This window comes from Perca fluviatilis, chromosome 16 (assembly GCF_010015445.1).
Source record: "Perca fluviatilis chromosome 16, GENO_Pfluv_1.0, whole genome shotgun sequence".
Taxonomy (NCBI): Eukaryota; Metazoa; Chordata; class Actinopteri; order Perciformes; family Percidae; genus Perca; species Perca fluviatilis.
In genome coordinates, this window is record NC_053127.1 from 3,310,613 (window position 1) to 3,333,047 (window position 22,435).

Genomic DNA, 22,435 nt, shown 5'->3' on the forward strand with positions numbered 1-22,435 from the left:
ATTAAAGAGATGCAAATAAATGCATATTATTAACATTATTGAAATATTAAAATGACACACAATAAAATACCGTTTTATAGCAATACAGTTAGTTAGTCAATTGTTCGGTCGATTGGTCGGTCGGTTCATCAGTCAGTTAGTTAGTTGATTGGTCAGTAAGTCAAGTAATTCAGCTTTAAGGGCAATCTTCTAACGTGTTCATCAGATCCTCTCCTGTATCCCACTGTCTCCATGTTTAGATGAGGAATAATTTAGATTAAAAAGACAAAATAAAAGTCTCTCTCTTGTCCAGCATTAACATCAGATAAACAGTGTAGGAGGAATTGGACATGGAAGTTCATTCTTGATCTTGAAATGAAAAGTCTCTCAGTCTTTATCAGACAGAGTTGGCTCTGCTCTGTGAAAGCTCTGGAAAACGGGAGTTAAATGGAATTTATAGAGAGTTTGTGTATTTCCATTTGATCGTATTTATAAGACAAATGAAAATGAACATAGATAAGAAGCCATGTCAGTGCACATCTTTAAAAAGCATTTTAAAAGTTGTTTTATATGTTATGCTCTGTATTCTCTTGTTTATTTAAACTATATGGCATTTTTAGATCCAGCAGCACTTCACTCTGCTAGTGATGAGTCAGCAGAAACTCTTTCTGAACTCAACACACAAACACAATCCCTTCAAGGTGTGTGCTCCCTTTTTGGCTTCAGGAAACAGCACCTTGTATCTTAGTTTCCCTGTTGTCCTGGCCTGGGTGGGGCCAGCATTTTCATTGAAATGCATGGCTGCCAGGTACAGCCTGAAAGTGTAAATAGGGTGTAGTTGTGTACATAACTCTGACATAACATAGCACATTCAAGATTTAAGTTGTCCTGCCCTCAGACAACAATCAGCCCAAACTAACACATTTATCTCTCTTTCTCTTTCATTTTCCTACTCTTTCTGTCGTAGATTCTCTTTCTTTCCTTCTTTTTCTTTCTCTTTCTATTTTCCTTCTTTCTGTCTGTCTGTCTGTCTGTCTGTCTGTTTGTCTGTCTGTCTTTCCTTCTTTCTCTGTCTCTTCCTTTCTCTCTTTCTGTCTGCTGTCTTTCTTTCTATCTGTCTGTCTGTCTGTCTCTCTGTTCTTGTGTTTTTATATAGTGTGCCAACAATGTGGATTCCCATTAAGACAGGAAAGGAAATTAGAAGAAATGAAAGTGAAGGACAAATGTTCATAACAGAAACCCTTTGTCCTGTTTCTCCCCTTCTCTAAATCACATAATGACTCATCGTTTTACGATGCCACTATCAGTGTTGTTGGCTAAGTGCTTTGTGTACAAGGAATCTGAATACTGGAGGTAATTATGATTGCACAACAAGATATATTGCAACTATGAAGAGTCTTACTATAGCTAAATACCTTATAAACCCTAACCCTAACACCAGATACTGACTGGTTTTTGGACCCCCCCAATACAGTAAAACTGCACATTTTAAAGTGGCCTTTTATTGTGGACAGCATAAGTCACACCTGTGCAATAATCCTGCTCTCCAATCAGTATCGTGATATGCCACACCTGTGAGGTGGATGGATTTTCTCGGCAAAGGAGAACTGCTCACTAACACAGATTTAGACAGATTTATTAACAATATTTGATAGAAATAAGCCTTTTGTGTAGGTAGAAAAGATCTTTTCTTAGATCTTTCAGTTCTTGGGTCAGTGTGTGTGTGTGCTGAAGAATCTGCCCAGAGACAGAGGAGGATGATAAAAGATTGGGGACATGGTTAGACGAGGTGCAGACTTTGCTGACCTTAAGCGCCGTACACTCGTGTCTGAAGCTAGGGAAACTTAGTGTCATTTGTGAGCCCACATATGTGTTTGTAGAACTTAAACTGCTGTATTACTAAACTGTCCAATACCGTATTGACTTTAAGATTCTTCTTCTCACTTTCAAAGCCCTCCATAATCTGGCTCCTCGTGTCTGACGGGACAGACCCAGGCTCTTGGTAGGAGGGGTCTGACGGGACAGAACCAGACTCTTGGAAGGAGGTGTCTGACGGGACAGACCCAGGCTCTTGGTAGGATGTGTCTGATGGGACAGACCCAGGCTCTTGGTAGGAGGTGTCTGACGGGACAGACCCAGGCTCTTGGTAGGAGGTGTTTGACGGGACAGAACCAGACTCTTGGTAGGTGGTGTCTGACGGGACAGACCCAGACTCTTGGTAGGTGGTGTCTGACGGTGCCGGTTGGGGGTGTGATGAACAGTTGCAATAATAGTCACATTAAAGATAATGGATCAGTGACTAGAAATAGTAGTTGTAGTAGTTCGTGGCATAGCAGGGCACTGCAGGGTGTCACAGGACGTAGCAGGACGTAGCAGGGCATAGCAGGGCATAGCAGGACGTAGCAGGGTATAGCAGGGCATCACAGGACATCCCGAACTCTCCAATCCTGCTCTTCCTCACTGCTTTCCACTCCTTCTGCCCGCCTGTCCACAATGGGGTTTAGAGCCTTCAGCCATTCTGCTCCTCGCCTTTGGAACGCCCTCCTGCATCCATACCATAGAGTCTCTACCCACATTTAAAACCTCCCTCAAAACCCACCTTTTCCGAAAGGCCTACCCCACATGATACACTCTCCATCAAAATAATGGATAGATTGCTTTATTTAAATTTTTTTATCTCAATCTTTTCAATGTGTTTGTTTTAATTTAATTATATTTGCCTTTTTAACTGTATTTTTGCTTGTTTTAACTGTAAGGTGACCTTGAGTGCTATAAAAGGCGCCCTTAAATAAAATGCATTATTATTATTATTATTATTATTATTAAACAGAGTAATTGGACTCAGATCTTTTCTAGCCTTTGTGGGCCTTCCACTTCTTCAGAACAATTCCCTACAGCACACTCCTCTTTCAGAGGGTGGCTGAGGAAGTCATTGGACCAGGATTGTGCTGAAGCAAAGGGCCAAAGGACCCTGGCCCCAACCAACCAATGGGAGGAGGCAACACCCTGGAGTAGAATAGAATAGCAACTGTCTGTACCAGGAAGTCTGGGCCATTTGGCAGAGCTTTCAGAGCAAAGCAAAGTGACCCGCATCAATGTTTGTCATGTAATCCTTTTGCTTTATTACTTAAAATAAATAGAGATCAAATGAGAGAAGCTGTTTGTGACTTCCTCTCAATTAACGAACACAACTGTATCAGCCCAGAAACTGCTGAGTGTAACTGTGACCCAGTTATGTTATTTAGGGTTTACCAAAGTAAAGCAGGATGTCAGGTCTTAACGACTGATGGACGCCACACAGACAGGAAGAACCCCAAAACAGACTCAGAGGCAGGAAGATTCAGGGAAGACACTTTAATAGTGAAAAACTATCAGATGGTGACACTGTTGACACTTAATTTAGCTATTCATATTTCTGTATATTCTTTGCAATCTTGCACTCAACCCATTCAGCCTTTTTTCTTATGCAACAGTTACTTTGTATGTACTGAATATATATTTGTTTTTGTTATAAATGTTTAATATGTTTGTTTGTTTATGTTTTGCACCTTTCACCAAGGGAAATTCCAATGAGTGTACTTATTGTGGCAAAAAAAACTATTCTGATTCTATGTAAAAGAAGAAAAGAAAAAACATCGGGAAAAAACACAAAGATGAAACACAAACAGACAAATCAATCTGATTTCACCAAAGAACCAAAAAAAGGACAAGTTCTAATGCTTAAACAGTCCTGCCTCTACTTTATTATTTATCTTCATCCAGTGGTGAGGGATGGCCAGGCCACAATTTATTAACAAGCTCCTCAGCTGTTGGGAAGTCTTCAAATGTGGCACCACATTCAAGTCCAGGATTGCAGAACTTGAGGTTCTCTCTCAGTCGGCTGGAATCAAAGTCCAGCACCTAAAACAGAAAAACAAGAGGAGAAGATGAGGAACAGAAGAAGTGCAGGGTCTCTGAATGAAAGGGTTAAAAATTTGGTGAAGATATACTTTATATGCATTTTATAAACATATAAACACAAATATGGGGTGGATCTGCTGTGGCAGGAAGGTTCAGGCAGGGCTGTCAGCACGAATAAAGAGACTATCCTCCCCTAAAAAATACTCCCATACGTACTATATCTTCATATGGTTTGGAGGACTTGTTGGTAATAAAATACTGAAGTTCAGATGGACTTTTTACTTAACAGCAACACTTTAGAGACGTGGTTCACCTGAGAGACGGCTCTAATGTATCTGAGTTGTCCTAAATGTCTGAATCTGCCCAGAACCTGCAGATCCACTTTGGATCCTCCTGACCTCTTTATCTTTAGAATATGGACAGAATTGATTAATGTTCACTGTCCCCTTTCAAAAATAAAGAAATTGAATTGAAAATTGAAAGAATAAAAAACAAGACTGAAAGAAAACAGGGGTGTCTGTAGAGAGTGAGAAGAACGAGCAGTAAAAGTAGGCTACCTGTTTATCCGGCACATGCATGGCGATGGAGACATCTTCACAAACATAAAACTCAGTTTGGCTAGGACTCAGCATCTGGGCTTCCATCTGATCAGGTCCCACGATCAACTCATATCTGAGAAATAACAGAGAAAAAGATAACGTTGAACCCTTTCACTCATTACTATAACTAAAGATATGGCAGCTACAGAGAGACAACTGGAAACTACAAGTTCTAGGTCAGTTCAGTGTCTGTAATAACAGCAGGATAGATGAGTGTCTGTGGTCAGTTCAGTGTCTGTAATAACAGCAGGATAGATGAGTGTCTGTGGTTAGTTCAGTGTCTGTAATAACAGCAGGATAGATGAGTGTCTGTGGTTAGTTCAGTGTCTGTAATAATAATATCTATAAAAATCCTGACTGGTTAAACCAAATAGATTTTTAAGATCCTGGAATTGTCACAGCGTGCCCCGCTCATAGAGGTCATAGTGTTTTATTAACCCTTTATCGGCCCACTGTTTAACACTAGAACAGCCATGACGGTCATTTTGACCTTTATGTGTAATAACTTTGCTGAATAAAAAAATACAATCCTGCTGCTGCCTGACTTTTCCTAAAATAGTCTGTATTTTAATTTAAAATTGTTTTTACATACATTACACAAAAGGCAAAGAAAATACAATCACTTTTACCTATTTCGGCCATACACGGTCATATTGACCGCTCGGATTTTCGCGGTATTGTTTTTAATCTTTTGCGCGGTTGAAGATGCATCTTGGTTGCTTAGTAACTACCATAGTCTCTGTCAGAGAAACGTAACTAGCGGTAACAAGTGTGGGCATCACCGATGGGCCGAAGGCAAAGCCACAGTCGGTAACGTAGGCTTGGATGGACTCGGTTCTGAATCAGAAGGCAAGCTCCGGGCACTCGCTGTGTAAAAGGCGCGGTACACGTAGATGGCCGGTGGCTGTTTACATGTTCATATAACTTATACATCCTCGATCTGGCTGGAATCATTACACACATCCTCTCCAAGGATTGCACCAGCAGTAAAATTGTCTGGAGGAAGTTCATGCAGCAACTGGCAGAGGAGCTGAGAGCGGAGTTTATGGAGGAAAAAAAGGGCAGCGGCGCACGGTCCGAGCAGCGCTGCGCACCAGAGCAGAGCCAGGTTAGGTTAGGTTATAGCTAAATGTACAATATTGCAATTAGGTATTTATTATGAGAGATTAAAGAGTTTGGAATGTGGCGGTCAAAATGACCGCTCACGGCAGTTCTAGTAGTTATGGAATTCCGGCACTTTTAGTGTTAAGGGCGTTTTCACACATACCTTATTTGGTCCAGACTTTCGGACTTCTTAGTTTGATCCGAACCAAAATTACAGGTGTGAAACCTCCCCTGGACCATGGTCCGGATCAAAAGACCAAACTTTGGTCCGACAAAAAGAAGTGGTCTCGGTCCGGTTCGTTAATAGTGTGAAAGCATTTTTTGGATGGTTCGGACTTCCGGACCAAATACAAGAAGCTCTGGCAGGCTCTCCTCATGTTACAAGACCAGGGAAGCTCCTTTAAGGAACAGCTCGGTGCTTAGAGAGAGAGAGAGAGTGACGGTGAATGTGCTCAGAGCAGACAGCTGTCGGCTATCAGAGCAGAGAATACATCAGCAGTTTACTTGTTAAGTGGTAGTAAATGTACAGTGTAGGTTTCAGTTTGTCTCTGAATAAATGCTCCAGAAAGAAAGTTCCCGTGTCTTGCTTCTCAACATCACAACAAAACAAAAAGTAGGGGAGAGCAGCAGTCAGTAGAAGAGAGTAGCAGTCAGTAGAAGAGAGCAGCAGTCAGTAGAGGAGAGCAGCAGTCAGTAGGGGAGAGCAGCAGTCAGTAGAAGAGAGCAGCAGTCAGTAGGGGAGAGTAGCAGTCAGTAGGGGAGAGCAGCAGTCAGTAGAAGAGAGCAGCAGTCAGTAGGGGAGAGTAGCAGTCAGTAGAAGAGCAGCAGTCAGTAGGGGAGAGTAGCAGTCAGTAGAAGAGAGCAGCAGTCAGTAGGGGAGAGCAGCAGTCAGTAGGGGAGAGCAGCAGTCAGTAGGAGAGCAGCAGTCAGTAGGAGAGAGTAGCAGTCGGTAGGAGAGCAGCAGTCAGTAGGGGAGAGCAGCAGTCAGTAGGAGAGAGCAGCAGTCAGTAGGAGGAGTAGCAGTCAGTAGGAGAGAGCAGCAGTAGAGTAGAGTCGGTAGGGGAGAGCAGCAGTCAGTAGGGGAGAGCAGCAGTCAGTAGGAGAGCAGCAGTCAGTAGGAGGAGCAGCAGTCAGTAGGAGAGCAGCAGTCAGTAGGAGAGAGTAGCAGTCAGTAGGGGAGAGCAGCAGTCAGTAGGAGAGAGTAGCAGTCAGTAGGGGAGAGCAGCAGTCAGTAGGGAGAGCAGCAGTCAGTAGGGAGAGTAGCAGTCAGTAGGAGAGAGTAGCAGTCAGTAGGAGAGAGCAGCAGTCAGTAGGAGAGAGTAGCAGTCAGTAGGGGAGAGCAGCAGTCAGTAGGGGAGAGCAGCAGTCAGTAGGAGAGTAGCAGTCAGTAGGAGAGAGTAGCAGTCAGTAGGGGAGAGCAGCAGTCAGTAGGAGAGAGTAGCAGTCAGTAGGGGAGAGTAGCAGTCAGTAGGAGAGAGTAGCAGTCAGTAGGGGAGCAGCAGTCAGTAGGGGAGGAGCAGTCAGTAGGAGAGAGGCAGTCAGTAGGGGAGAGTAGCAGTCAGTAGGAGAGAGTAGCAGTCAGTAGGGGAGAGCAGCAGTCAGTAGGGGGGAGCAGCAGTCAGTTGAAAAAACTCTGACACAGAGAGAGGAGACGAGAGGACGGGGAAGCCCGTCAACAAACCAATCAGTTCTGAGTATCTGGAGACACAGCTCACGTTTGTGATGACGGCAGGACGTAGGTTTGTCACGTAGAGATCTTTAGTGGGCTTGCATAACTGCAGTGTGAAACCAAGACGTACCGGATCAAATGTAGACAATGGAACAAAAACACGAACCTTGGTCCGGACCTTGGTTCGGACTTTCATGTGTGAAAACGCCCTAAATCTTGCTAAGATTGTTAATAAATCTGAGTCATATCCTATCCATCTTATGATCCATCTTATGATCCAGTATCCAGTATCGCTTCTTGCAGTTTAATTTTAGTTAGTTTTGCAAACAGACATTACATTTTTAGTTTACTTATAATTTTTTTTGTAATGCCTCGTTTTTGTTTTATTTCAGTTAACGACAATGTTTTTTCCCATCTAGTTTTCGTTATTTCGTTGATTTTCGTTAACGATTATTTGGTTTGTGTGTGTGTGTGCGTGTGCGTGTGTGTGCATGTGCATGTGCATGTGCATGTGCGTGTGTCTGTGTGTGTGAGTGTGTGTCACTCTCTCTCTCTCTCTCTCTCTCTCTCTCTCCCCTGTGTATCTCTGATTGCCATGAATGTTTTTGTGTGTATACACACAGGTGTGTGTGTGTGTGTGTGTGTGTGTGTGTGTGTATTTAAAGTGCAATATTTCTGTAAAGAAGATAAACCTCATCTCTACTGTATTATCTGTCAGCTATTTGACCAAATCACACTCATTTCAGCCTCCAGACTTCAATCTGGCTATAACTTATAACTCGCTGAATTTTTGCTTCTTAAACTTATATATAATGTACCCACCATGATTTAAAAGAAAACTTTTCTCTCTCTATTGCAGTCTTTGTGTGTATATGTTTTTGTGTGTGTGTTTGTGTGTGTGTGTGTGTGTGTCTGTGTGAAAGTCCCTTTCCATAAAGAACATGCAATAGAATCATCTGATGTGTTCCTCATATCAAGTTTAATTGTGTTGAAACTTGTCTGACAGGATTATTCTTTTACTTTTGTTTTCTCTAAACACACACACACACAAAGAAACACACACACACACACACACACACACACAAAGACACAAAGACCCAGGGATGGAGGACCACACCTATTCAAAAAGGCCTACCATCACGTGCAGAATGAGTGCTACATCACCCCCAAAATTACCTTTTCCTGTTGCAGATTTTATTTTGGAGGGTGAAGCAGACTCCCTCTTGAATACAGGGATTCCACTTACTGAGTTCCACACCCTTGTATCCTGCCTACAACCATTTTCCCCATCGTCTTCATCCATGCCTGTTGTGGACCAAATCCTAATGACCTTAATGAAGCTAAGACAAAATTTTGTTATGGCTGATTTAGCGCGACGATTTTAAACATCACAAGGTCAGGTCAGCAAGACTGTTGGAATTTGGATAGACATAATGTCTGAACACACCAATGATGTTGTTATGTGGTTGCCTCGTGAAACAATCCGAGCAATGTTGCTCCAAGCTTTTAAAGAACACTTTTTAAACCTAATAACCTGTGTAACTGACTGCACAGAGACTGTCTCAGAGAAAGCCAAAAATCTGAACAGTACAAGTGAATCATACAGTCACTACTATGCCAGCAACACTGTGAAATATTTAGTGGCAATTTCTCCCTCTGAAATAATCATGTTCATTTCAGATGCTTATGGTGGCAAATGCAGTGGCAGGTCCATAACACAGAGCTCTGGGTTTCTGGACTAGTTGCGTGCTGGAGATGAGCTGATGGCTGATCGTGGTTTCACAGTTAGGGACTTGCTGGAGGAGCGTAGAGTGAACTTAATCATTCCAGCATTTACACGCAAAGGTTGCCAGCTGACCAATGAGGAGGTCGCTCATATACGGCGCATTGCTCACGCCCGCATTCATGTTGAACGTGCAATTAGGCGTCTTAAGGTGTACAGGATTCTTTCTCAAACAGTGCCAATCAACTTGGTTCCAAAAATTGATAAAACAATCAAGATCTGTGAATTTAAGAGTTGAGCTTATTTCAATTGAAAGGTAAGAAGACATTAAATATATTGCACTTCAACACACACACACACACACACACACACACACACACACACACACACACACACACACACACATTTCATTCATTAAAAAAACTGTAATTAGGTACAGCTACAATCGTCATACCTATAATACATAACATTATACATAGCAGGTACAATGCTGAAAACCCCTTTACTCACATAATAAATAAAGCAGAAAAAGCTGTAACTAAATTAATAAAAAACAAGTGTTTTCATTAGTGTATGTTTTTTGTTAAAATGTAATATACTTTTCTAATGCCTCATGTTTTTTTATAATAATACAGATGTCTTTTGATATATATAGCTTGATGTATAACTTATTCTTTTCAAACTGCCTTCCTATGTGTGTTATTAAATTAACCTGGTGTGATTGAACTTTTTTTCTACTCCCCAAATTGGTACATAGTGTGTGTTAAAATATTTACTGATTGTTGAGTTCTTGTATACCTGTGTGTTACAGTATATTGTATTTATTGATTGTTGAGTTCTTGTATACCTGTGTGTTACAGTATATTGTATTTATTGATTGTTGAGTTCTTGTATACCTGTGTGTTACAGTATATTGTATTTATTGATTGTTGAGTTCTTGTATACTGCAGCGCCATAAATAAAACTTCCATGTTCTTACTCTACTGTTTAGTTTCTGCTACTGCTTTTCTACAGTGCTCTTGCTGTTTGTTGTGTGTACAAGACATAACAGCTGTTATGTGCTTACTGTATTTCCAACAGATTCAGGTATTTGGGGCAGAGCTTCATCTTTTTTGCAACAAAATCATCTACTAATCTTGGAAGCATGTGTGAAAAATAAAACTCCTGGAGGTGTTTAATGTGTGCATCTGCATAGTCTTTGTCAAATGAAGTGTCCAACTCCAGGTGCTCAGTTGATGTCCAGATAACGAGTTTGCAGCTCTGTAGCCCCGGGCACTGTCAGCTGGATCTGGAAGAATAAATGAAAAAAAAGGCTCATTAATGTTTTAATGAAGGTTCACAAATATCTGTTGCATTAGTTCACACATAAGTAACACTATTTGTGTACCCACCTGGAGGTAGTATTCACTTTGCCCATTTGGAAGAATGAGATCATGTCCATCACTTAAGCATCTGATGTCCCCTTTTGGCTGACTAAGAAACTCTGCAAGTGACACAGGTCTCTTTTGGAGACACTTTATCACAAGGAGCTGTGGTGGGTCCAGATTCCATCTGGGCTGTCTCCAAACCAGGGATGGTCAGGACCAACTACCAGGCCTTTTCTCTCCACAGTGTGCCCTTGAGCCTCCATGCGCTGTATGGCTATATGCTCATTTTCTTTTAAACCGCTGAAGGAGACCATCCGTCTGTAGCTGGAATAGTGGGGCCATCACAGAGGAACTGACATCACTTTTAACCCTTGTGTTTTCCTCCCGTGGACCACGCACTTGTTGTCCTGACCGGGTCAAAATTGACCCGGTCTGTTTTGCCAGTTTATAAAGCATGAAGTATAAATTATTACCCAATTCTGTGTTACATCTTCTTAGCCACCTTCTTTCCAACCTTTTACCACTAGGTTTACACTTATTTATTTTAATATATGGTCAAAAAATGCATTTATATCAAATTAAACCTAATTTCTGAGTTAAAAAAAGATGAAATTTGAAAGTTGAGATCAACGGGACCATATGTTGATGGGTTATCACAGACTGGTATAAGTCAAAGTTTAGTCAGGAAACTGTTTTGAAACCATTTCAATTTTTTTAATGGCAGCCAATAATCACACTTGTTGTCCTCCCGGGTCAAAATTGACCCAATCTGTTTTGACTATTAATAAAGCATAAAGTATAAATCATCAACCAATTCTATTTTACACCTTCTCAACAACTTAATTCCAACTCACTAACACTAGTTTTACACTTATCTTTGGAATGTATGGTGAATAAACTTACTTTACATGAAACAATACCTAATTGTTGGGGTAAAATAAGCATAAATTATGAATTACTTTCATGATAGTTAAGATCAGATGAACCTATGTTTGTGGATAATCACTGACTGGTATATGTTAGTGATTAGTCAGGATATGGTTTTGAAACCATTTTATTATTTTTAATGGCAGCCAATAATCACACCTGGTGTCTTCTTGGGTAAAAAGTGACCTGGTCTGCTTTTCGTGTTTATAAAGCATAGACAATTATAATTAATCACTCAATTCTGTGTTACCACTTTTATTCAACTTCATTCCAATTCATCTCAACTAATTTTACACTTATTCTTTTCTATTTATGGTCAACAGACCTCATTTACATGAAATTATACCTACCTTCTGAGTAAAATGAGTTGAGCTCATTAGTTGTCTTTGGATTGATGGCTGGTATGTGACAATTATAATATTCCCAGGTTAAAATTAACGGATGAAATTGTATTCACAAACAAAAGAGAGCTACCAAAATGGAAAAAAGGGTTAAATTCTGAGTGATCCTTGAAAAGATTGGGGCAGCCTTCTGTAGATGACACACTTGCTACTGTTGATGAGCCTGCATGAATGTGGTCTGGTTTGTGACGTTTGAAATGTATATGCTTCAACTTTTTCTGCTCTACATTCTTCCTTGTGCCTGCATTCCACTTCCTCTGTCTTTCCCTGTCTGACTGCATTCTCAACCTACATTAGAAAACTGTCCATTATAAAATAGTTGTTAGTTGCAAACTAATATTACAAAATACATTGAAAAAAATAAAATAAAACAATCAAAAGAATCAGCACTTTACCTTCCTCAGTATTGCACCTGCATGGCTGCAAGGTGGCCCTGGTCCAGCAACACATGAGCACCCAGCTGTTTGTAGTTCACCTGACGATGAAACTAAAACCCAGGATGTGATGTGGGACTTTAAGGCTCTGACTAGGCTCTGTGTCTGCTTTAAGGTAGATAAGGTTGTGTCCCACCTCCTTTATTAAAACGCGACCGACTTTATTGCTGTGCAGGTACTGATAAGACTCCGAGCTTTTCAGGTTATTCATCGCTTCACCGTCCATAGCAGCAGAGTTGATAAAGTAGCCAAATATGCTAGTGTACGTTATCTGAGGCCACTTTTTCCGGTCATCCTCCCATCCCTCAATAGTAGAAGGCAGAGGTATAATCACATTGTCCCGTTTGAGGTGGAACAGGCTGTGTTCCCACATGTTTTATTTCCCAAACGCTGAAAGACAATTAGTGTACTGCAATGACTGTTTATGACCGTTACCATGGCAATTGCTGACTCTGGAAGTCATGCCCATGATTCCTGCAAGGTATCATGGGAGCTAGGAATAAGGTGCATAACTCACTGAAGCTTAACTGTATTATCTGTCAGCTATGTAAACCAAATCTCACTCATTTCAGCCATTTTATGTTAACGATTATAAGCCTGGTTGTGTGTGTGTGTGTGCATGTGTGTGTGTGTGTGTGTGTGTGAGAGTGTCTGTCACTCTCTCTTTCTCTCTCATTCTCCATCTCTCTCTCTCTCTCCCCCTGTGTCTCTCTGATTGCCATTCATGTTTTTGTGTGTGTATGTGTGTGTGTGTATATTTAAAGTGCAATATTTCTGTAAAAAAGATAAACCTCATCTCTACTGTATTATCTGTCAGCTATTTGACCAAATCACACTCATTTCAGCCTCCAGACTTCAATCTGGCTATAACTTATAACTCGCTGAAATGTTTTGCTTCTTAAACTTATATATAATGTACCCACCATGACTGAAAAGAAAACTTTTCTCTCTATTTCGGTGTGTGTGTGTGTGTGTGTGTTCTTTTGTGTGTGTGTGTGTGTGTGTGGTGTGTCTGAAAGTCCCTTTCCATAAAGAACCAGTTGGTCATGCGATAGCATCATCTGATGTGTTCCTCATATCAAGTTTAATTGTGTTAAAACCTTTTTTTACTTTTGTTTCCTTTAAACACACACACACACACGTACAAAGAGAGACACAGAGAGAGAGAGAGAGAGAGAGAGAGAGAGAAAGAGAGAGAGACACCAGCCAGTCCTCGCACACAATCGATCCAACAATCAGCGGAGCGAGAGAATTTTAATGTTTGTCAAATAACTGAAGGTAAGTTCCAGATTATGAACCAGACTCAGACAGAAAATTACCCAATTAAGAAGTAGTCCAGACTTTTGGGAATCAATGTTTCACGGGACGTTGTTTAATAACGTATTTGTATTTGTTTACGTTTTTACTTAATTTAGTAACAGCTGTTTCACGTGAAGTGCACATTTCTTTGAATCAGTATCAGTGCTCTGTTACAGTTTTTTACGATCGCTATGACACTTTTTTCAATACTTTTAACAACTTTCCTAAACTCTTAAGCACAACATCTGTCTGTGTAGGCTATACAATTAACACATTTCTTGTTGCTTTGACACAAAATGCATACAGTTAACACAAATTTAAAATGCTGAACTTCTTTTACACATAAGCTCCACCAAGACCAAAACAATGGATTTTTACTGACCAATTTACAAATCGTCACCTTCCTAAAATAATTGACTAAGTCATTTTTTAACAAAAATGATTTTGTTGCCTAAATCATCTCCTCATGGTGCAGGCCACCTCTGGTAAAATTGCCTACATCCTCAGTTGAACAGGTCATGTGATTCTACACCTTTAGTAAAATTGCGTATGTCAAGCATGTGACTTAGGCAGTTTTATTTTTTGTGTTTTCCGAAAAACCTGAAAAAATTACTTTTAACAAAAATGATTTCTTTGCCTAAATCATCTCCTCATGGTGCTGGCCACCTTTGGTAAAATTGCCTACATCCTCAGTTGAACAGGTAATGTGATTCTACACCTTGTATAACTGCCCATGTCAAGCATGTGACTTAGGCAGTTTTATTTTTTGTGTTTTCTGAAAAACCTGAAAAAATGACTTAGGCAATTATTTTAGGAAGGTGACGAAATGCTTTCACACTGTATGTCAGAACAGATAACATCATGTTCTAAACCTAACTTATAGGCTAAAGTCAAAGTGAGCTGATCATAATGTAAATTGAAACACAAATATATCCCCTGCATTTTATATATGCACTTATTGAGAAACAGCTGATTTAAGTTATGCAAATAGATCAATCACAGCTGATTCCCTTCTAGGAAACACATTCAGGTGTCGAGGTTCTTCCAATCGCATGACCATATGTTACTCTAGTACATACAGTAAAAGAGGACCTATTTGAACAATAGACTGTAGATGAACACAGAAAATAAGAAAAATGCCTTCACGAGGGAGAGGAAGAGGAGTACCAGGACAATTCTTCCCCTCTCTCTCTCTCTCTCTCTCTCCTTTCTCAACTAGCTGTCCTGTCAAATAAAGGTGGAAAAGCCCAAAAAATAATCTTAAAAAAATATGCATGCATTTACTAAACCCAACAAAACAAAAAATTTGAGAGACTTCAAGAGAAACTGCAGTGCAAAACACACAGTATATGATCAATACAATCACTATTGTCTGTTGTATAAGGGCAGACCTGACTGACATATAAAATAATGCAGTTTCTGTAATTCCTGGGATGTTAGTGTTTTTTATGACATTGTGCAGTGATTGACTAAATGTTCCTGTTGGGAGAGGACATGTGTTAGTGTTTTGGAAGAATTATTTAATTTTGAGACATAATTTCATTGTTTTGGTAAATACAGTGTACTGTGTTAGTGAATTATTGTATTTTGAAAAAAATGTTTTGGAGTTTAGTTTACAATGTGTGATTTTGAGCATAAAATTAACTGTTTTGCCAATTGTATGTTGTAGGTGTGTTGGTGCGTTAAGAGTTTAGGAAAGACAGAGTCTGGCATTGTGCTGTGAACTCAACACTGTAGAAGAGTTGACTCATATTTCTGTATTGGAAATAGTGTCTAATGGTTTAGTTTATAATAACTATTAATAACAATGTTCTGTAGCACCAGTTACCCCCTTAAATACTTATTTTTCAGTTTTAAAGTTAAACTTTAGTGTGTACTGTATGTGTGCGTGTGTGTGTGTGTGTGTGTGTGTGTGTGTGTGTGTGTGTGTGTGTGTGTGTGTGTGTGTGTGTGTGTGTGTGTGTGAGATATGTCATGGCTTTATTTTATTTTTATGTTTTTGTGTCTAAGTGACTGCTGGGAACAACAGTCTTTGACATTGGTCCAATACAACACGTAAAGAGTTTTAGAGAATACAAAAGTAAAAGTTACATCCCATAAACCAGTTGGTTCATTGTTGTTGTGCAATACTGAACCAACTAATAATACTTCATTATTATTACTAAACAAAAGTAAAACAATGTTTTTATTAGCCCACATTTTGCTGCCTTGCCAAAAGTGCCGCTTTAGGCCGTGGCCTAGTCTACCTACAGGCACGAGCCGGCCCAGACAGAGACAGACAGACAGACACACACACACACACACACACACACACACACACACACACACACACAGACAGACACACACACACACACACACACACAAACGTACTCTCGTTTATTGGCATTTCTTTAAACCAATCATAAATGTCTTGGGCGGGGCTAAGCTCCAGACGGAGGAGGAGGAGGAGGAGGCAGAGGTGACAATAATATATGTAATTTACAGACATAGGCAAAAAACTGACATTTGGATATTGGACTTGCTAACAAAATTCTTGCTTCAGACGTAACGTCTCTCTCTCCCTATCTCTCTCTCCCTCTCTCTCTCTCTTCCTCTGTCTCTCCCTCTCTGTCTGTCCCTCTCTCTCCCTCTCTCCCTCTCTCTTTCTCTCTCTCTCTCTCTCTTAGATGTCACCAAGACTGCCACCAAGTCTGCCACCAAGTCTGCCATCAAGTCTGCCACCAAGTCTGCCACCAAGACTGCCACCAAGGCTGCCATCAAAACTGTCATGGAGAACAGTGACATCGACACCAGTGACAATAACACCGGTGACATCGACACCAGTGGCTGCGACTGCAGTGGCATCTGCGATTGCATCACTTCATGTTGCACAACTATTCTGTGTTGCCTGTGCCAGGATGATTCCTCTTAAAATATGAGTGTGGCATTATGTGTCTCAGTCCTGAGTTTAGTGATATTGTGTCAGGAAATGATCACTTATCATCATTTGATTTGAGCAAACAAAAGTCTCCATAAATGTAGTTACACTGTAAACCATTTCCTGTATTTCAATTAAAAAGTACAATATTTCCGAAAAAAAGACTCAAGTAAAGTACAAGTACCTCAACATTTTGGACTTAAGTAATGGGCCTGGGTACCCAGTTCAATACTTTCTCTAGACTTTTATTCAGACTTACAATAAAAAAATGTACGACTAACTATTAGAAATATTCCACTTTTCTCCTCTGAGGTCTGATCCATGTTTCCCCATCTTTGTCCACCCTGCATGGTCTCCCTGTGTAATACTGCCTGTATAATCTAAATCAAGTTCTAGACATAATTTCTTTCAGGAGAACCTGGGCTATCAGGATGTGCTGCAGGGATGTCACATGGATGTATAAACTGTTTTATGACTATACAGACAAATCTCACAGAAATGTTTTGAAATCACATAAAGAAATATGATGACTAAACATTTTGGCTTTTGAAAATTTTTCTTTTAGGCAATCAGGGGAAATAGAAATAAACTCTGTAACCAACAAAAATATTAAACTATTTTGATTTAATAAAAGTTGCTTTTTTCCAAAAAGTTAGTTGTGTCATCTCTGATGTATTATCTGTCTCCTCTCAGACATCAGTCGGCCAAATCACACTCATTTCAGCCTGCAGGCTGCTTTCTGTCGTTTCTTTTTAGACCAAAGCCTCAAAACCTAAACTTCTTGTAGCATATCTTAAACACAGTGTAACCATAGCTTAAACACAGTGTAACCATACCTTAAACACAGTGTAACCATAGCTTAAACACAGTGTAACCATAGCTTAAACACAGTGTAACCATAGCTTAAACACATAATCAACTTTGCACTATGTTTGCAATTCTTTAACACACTTATTGCGAAACACTACACACGTTTTCTTACATTAGACACTTTCTTCAAAAATGAAATCTCCTGTTGTTATTGGTAAAAACACTCTGTTCAAAATGCAAAACGCATCTGGCAATTGTACGAACTTACATACAGACCAGAAAACAGAACACCAATCGGTCTGAGCCTTAGCACTACAGATAGGCCTCAGGTAAACCATTTCGAGAACTTAGCAAGCATGGAGGCAACGAGAGTCAGAGTAAGAGGAAGACAAAGAGAGAGAGAGGAGTCGGACGTGGAAGAGACATCGCCTGTGATGTTGACAAGCTCTTGTGGCCAGATCCAAACAGAAGGTGGGATCCATAAGCCCCCCACCCCCACCACCACACACACACACACACACACACACAGACACACACTCAATAACACGCATACACACACCAAGGATCCCAAAAGCAATTTATCAAATATTTTGTTTTGTTGCTAAATGTGATGATTTGTGATTCTATTTTTCTTTATTTCTGTAATAATGTTTGTTTTTTGTAAAAACTCTTGTTTGATTATTGCAGGAATTCTACTTTTGAGTTTTCCAGAAGACTGAGTCCGAGAAAATGACAATAACAAAACTAGAACCCCAAAGACTGCAGTGTTTTCTATAAAGCCCATCAGTGTGATGCTGGTGATATGAAAGAGGAATTAAAATAGTGCTTGTGTGTAGGTTGGTGCAAGAATTTCATTTTTAGAAAGGAGTGTTACGTTTTGATTGCAGTGTTTCATTTTGGCATAGATGTGAGTTGTTACAGTTTTTTCCAACTGCTTACACACATTTTCAAAACTATGTCTCCTTTTTTCAAAACTCTACACACAATTCCCAAAACCGCTCACACAAAATGCTAAATGCCTCACATCTCCTTCAAAATGAAACACTGCATTCAAAATACCATAAACACATCTCAAAATGAAGCATTTGCATCAAATGGCAACACTTTTTTCATAATAGTACATTTTTGGATATACAGTGCCTTGCGAAAGTATTCGGCCCCCTTGAACTTTTCGACCTTTTGCCACATTTCAGGCTTCAAACATAAAGATATAAAACTGTAATTTTTTGTGAAGAATCAACAACAAGTGGGACACAATCATGAAGTGGAACGAAATTTATTGGATATTTCAAACTTTTTTAACAAATAAAAAACTGAAAAATTGGACGTGCAAAATTATTCAGCCCCTTTACTTTCAGTGCAGCAAACTCTCTCCAGAAGTTCAGTGAGGATCTCTGAATGATCCAATGTTGACCTACATGACTAATGATGATAAATAGAATCCACCTGTGTGTAATCAAGTCTCCGTATAAATGCATCTGTTCTGTGATAGTCTCAGAGGTCCGTTTAAAGCGCAGAAAGCATCATGAAGAACAAGGAACACACCAGGCTGGTCCGAGATACTGTTGTGGAGAAGTTTAAAGCCGGATTTTGATACAAAAATATTTCCCAAGCTTTAAACATCCCAAGGAGCACTGTGCAAGCGATAATATTGAAATGGAAGGAGTATCAGACCACTGCAAATCTACGAAGACCCGGCCGTCCCCTCTAAACTTTCAGCTCGCAAAGGAGTAGACTGATCAGAGATGCAGCCAAGAGGCCCATGATCACTCTGGATGAACTGCAGAGACCTACAGCTGAGGTGGGAGACTCTGTCCATAGGACAACAATCAGTCGTATACTGCACAAATCTGGCCTTTATGGAAGAGTGGCAAGAAGAAAGCCATTTCTTAAAGATTAATGTACATAAAACCAGATGTTGTAAGTTTAACCAAAGCCACCTGGGAGACACACCAAACATGTGGGAAGAAGGTGTGCGTGGTAATGAAACCAAAATCGAACTTTTTGGCAACAATGCAAAACGTTATGTTTGGCCAACACAAAGCAGCAAACCCCCTCACCCTGAACACACCATCCCCACTGTCAAACATGGTGGTGGCAGCATCATGGTTTGGGCCTGCTTTTCTTCAGCAGGGACAGGGAAGATGGTTAAAATTGATGGGAAGATGGATGGAGCCAAATACAGGACCATTCTGGAAGAAAACCTGATGGAGTCTGCAAAAGACCTGAGACTGGGATGGAGATTTGTCTTCCAACAAGACAATGATCCAGAACATAAAGCAAAATCTACAATTAAATGGTTCACAAATAAACATATCCAGGTGTTAGAATGGCCAAGTCAAAGTCCAGGCCTGAATCCAATCGAGAATCTGTGGAAAGAACTGAAAACTGCTGTTTACAAACGCTCTCCATCCAACCTCACTGAGCTTGAGCTGTTTTGCAAGGAGGAATGGGCAAAAATGTCAGTCTCTCGATGTGCAAAACTGATAGAGACATACCCCAAGCGACTTACAGCTGTAATCGCAGCAAAAGGTGGCGCTACAAAGTATTAACTTAAGGGGGCTGAATAATTTTGCACGCCCAATTTTTCAGTTTTTTATTTGTTAAAAAAGTTTGAAATATCCAATAAATTTCGTTCCACTTCATGATTGTGTCCCACTTGTTGTTGATTCTTCACAAAAAATTACAGTTTTATTTCTTTATGTTTGAAGCCTGAAATGTGGAAAAAGGTCGAAAAGTTCAAGGGGGCCGAATACTTTCGCAAGGCACTGTACCATGTACACACTGTTGTTCTAAATCTAAAGCTCTTTTGTCTTTCATAGGCTTATATCTACATTTACAATGTTCTAGAGAGAAAGTAATCTGCTGGAAGTGGTTGAAAAGTGCACTGTAAAAAACAATGTAATGTTACAGTAAAACAGAAAATATTTATTGGGCAAAACATTATGTTTGTAAGAGTAGCACGGTGTTGTATACAGTAGCATGAAACAAGAAAACAAAAGTACAAACATATGTAAAGCAAAGGTATCATTTTTAGAATAAAGAATATGTGTGTGTGTGTATTGTGTGTGTTTGTGCGTGCGTGTGTGTCAGAGATTGTATGCAAAAAAAAATTCAATTCAAAAGTCATTAGATAGTTGCATGCAGTATGGATGCCACTGTAAAGCTACTCAAGATGGACTTCTCTCATTGGTCAATCCGTGGTTGATCACATGATGAATAAGTGTGGCCCTGATCTCATCAGAGATGGCTCTCCTTCTTCCTCTTCTTCCCACCTCCTCCTCCTCCTCCTCCTCCTCCTCATTGTTGTCCTGTCTCCTCCTCCTCCCCTTGCTCTCTGTCTATTGTTGGCATCCATTGTTCAAAACAGGTAATCTGACCTTTGACCTATGTATAGGCCTATACTAAAGCAGTGATTGGTTAGTGTTCAGTTATGACATAATGTGTTTGCAAATGTGAGGAGTGTGTGTGTGCCCTGGTAAATAAGTGTAGCATTTTGATTGGTTGTGTTTAGAAAAGGAAAGCAAGTCACTTCCTGTTAGAGTTTTGTGTCTTAGGTAGAGAATTGTGTTTCATGTTTTGAAAAAAGTGTTTTATGCAATTGAAAGCTGAGTGAAAGGCTGAGAAATAGCTTGTAGTTTTGCACTTTGAGTGAGATGTTTCAAAAATCGTGTGACATGAAAAGATTTTGTGTGTAAGCAGTTGGAAAAAACTGTAATCTCCAAGTGCTACGTCTGATTGGCTTAGAGTGGTGTGTAGAGTGTTGACGTAATGAGCCAAATTCTGCAAAAAGTGTGTAAGCAATAGGCAAAAATTGTATTACTTCCCTCTGTCTTCCCATACAAACACACACACACAAACAAAATTCATTCTCTGCATTTTAACCCATCCCTCAAGGGATGAGTGTTCCTGTAAGAATGTTTCCTGTAAGGGCTCTGGTTTTCCCCCCACCAGAAGAAACCCACACAGACATGGACAGAACATTTTTGCACTTTGTGCAAAACAAAGTCGGATTGATTACAGTTGATTACAGCATGAAACACATACTTTTAAACCATACAAACCACACCCTGTGTGACAGCTTGACACCCTAACCCTAGCCATTAGACTTTTAGCCGTTAACCATTGGTCTAACATAAGTTTTTAACACCTTTACAAATATAAATAATGCATTGTTATTAATGTCAGGCATCGCACCCCCCTACGCAATACAGACACAATGACAATGTCATCACGCACGCACGCTAGATGCGCGCAGTTACGGACGCTCGGCCAATCACAACCCTAGAAACCAACGCGTAACAGTCAACGCGTGCGTGTTTACTGTTAGGCGTACTGGTGGGGGGTGTATACTACTTGCGTTGTCTTGCACGCTCACCCTTTTCTTAGCCAGGTCGTCGTTGCAAATGAGAACCTGTTCTCAATGGCCTACCTGGTTAAATAAAAAAGAGGTGAACACTGTGGTAAACATGCTCCTGTTTCTCTTTTGACTGGCACGAAATTAAATACAACTAAATACACTAAATACAACATACAGTATATTCATTGCATTTTGCATAACATCTCTATCAAGTATTGGATACAATAAAAAGTAGAGATGTACCGATTCCAATTTTCTAGGCCGATTCTGATGTCAGATTTTTTTCTAACACACAAATATTTATTTTCTATCTTTTCTTTAATAGAACATTTTGCATTGGGGCGGAGATGCCGGTGAGTCTCCTAAGCTGTCGACCGTAATGGCAGGTTCATTCTAGTGATGGCTGCAGCAGCGGCTATGCTGACGTTCATGCAAAGCCACTGGTGTCCGAAGCCTTTGCAGCGCAAATAGTAGCCATGTAACAATAAAGCCTGATAACGTAAAAACAGAAGCTGGATTTTCTAAGCTAATTTCAAGGCTGCTGCTCTGCATTTGTGAACTCATATCGCGAAACACTTTTAACCTCAACGAGACATTTCGTCACATTTAATCTCTCGAGATACCCTCACACCCTCTAGTATTCACATTACTGATGATTATTTATCAAAAATTGTGAAAACATTTTGTTAAAGAACCAATTATCGTCGCAATATTGACATTGAGATATTTGGTCAAGAATATCGTGATATCAGATTTTGTTCCACATCTCCTAGGGATTTGAGGACCGGTCCTCTGGGTTGGATCTGCTGTGGTGGAGTCTGTCTGTGGGACCTGATGAGATAAAGTCAGCTGAGAGGAGACTCCTGGAGAAAACCTACCCAGATGAGGAGGAGAATCCCTTCCAAGATGAGGACCTCCAAGATGAGGACCTCCCAGATGAGGAGGA

General features: G+C 40.2%; 1 protein-coding gene across 1 annotated transcript in view; it reads left to right on the forward strand.

Moving 5' to 3' along the window:
• LOC120544693 overlaps nt 1–22,435 on the forward strand; it is a 35,268-nt gene that overhangs the window by 6,314 nt on the left and 6,519 nt on the right. The window lies entirely within an intron of this gene.